This window comes from Chlorocebus sabaeus, chromosome 10 (assembly GCF_047675955.1).
Source record: "Chlorocebus sabaeus isolate Y175 chromosome 10, mChlSab1.0.hap1, whole genome shotgun sequence".
Classification (NCBI taxonomy): Eukaryota; Metazoa; Chordata; class Mammalia; order Primates; family Cercopithecidae; genus Chlorocebus; species Chlorocebus sabaeus.
The window spans coordinates 71,189,552-71,190,874 of record NC_132913.1 but is presented as its reverse complement, the minus strand read 5'-3'; positions in this window follow the sequence as shown (position 1 = coordinate 71,190,874).

Here is a 1,323-nt window from a genome sequence, read left to right as displayed (position 1 = left end):
AAAGCAAAAGCAAACACTAAGTAACATATGTTAGTTATTACATGTTCTATATGACAAAAGCCTTCTAATGTACAGTCAGTTTCACTGATTTGTAGCAATTTGTGTATTTTTTAAAATATATCATCTATTATTACTTTTAATACAGCTAATTTGCAAATCAGTAAGCCATTCACAGAAAATAAAGGTTTTATTAAAGGTCTCATGTACAGACACCTGTATTTTTATGACAATGGCATCTTCAAGACATCCTTATTATTACACTCTTAATACAGCTTGTAGATGGTCATTAAATTAGCAAGAATTGCCTGCATTATGGCTGTTCTTTGAAAAGAATCCCCTTGAGGAATGTTAGCTTACTACTTGAAAAAGATATCAGGACGGCTTCATGGCTCTTAGCTGATGATGTATGTTCGCTGCTACATCTGATAGACCTGACCTCAAAATTTTAACTATCTTCTAATTTCTGAACAAAATATTAAGATGTTCTGAGTTGCAAATTAGAAGTACCTGTATTGTAATATATAATGACAATTTTATGTAGTTACAAAACTTCCAAAATCTCAGTTTTTATTTAGTTTCTTTATTATAATATTCTAATTAATAAGTACTATTTTTAAGATTATTCTGTTTCTATAAATATATTTTACCTTTGTCCAATAAAATGACCATTCCTCATTAGTTCAGGATTCCTTGAACCATTAACTTTGATGCTGTACTTCAGACATGTTTAAGGCATTATTGGCTTGTACCTTATCACATTTCTTTATCTTGTAGATTGTAATTACCTCCAAACTTTTGAACTACTTAAAAAATTCAGGTTTAAAAATATTTTTCTTTTATTTCCTTAATCATTATTTAATTAAACTAATTTTTAAAAATATGGTAAGGTTTACAGGATAAATGTTCAATTATTCTAGAAGACTTGCTCTACAATTGAGGCAAGTACTTTATTAATAAAAGTAGGTAATTAGTGATGATAAAAATAAATATCACACAAAACCGAAAAATGCATTTGTAATGCTAAATGAAACAAGTTGTCAAGGGAGATAAAGCAAGCACTTAGTAATGTGCAAAATAGAGTCTATCTTTATAAATAATTTATAATAATGAAAAATAATATTTTTGCTAAACTTTGAAGACTACTGGGAAAACATTTTTGTTTGGGCATGATGGCTCATGCCTGTAATCCCAACACTCTGGGCTGCTGAGGTGGGGGGATCGCTTGAGGCCAGGAGACTGAGACCAGCCTGGGCAACAGAACAAGATCCCCAACTCCACACACACACACACACACACACACACACACACAAATTTAATTAGCTG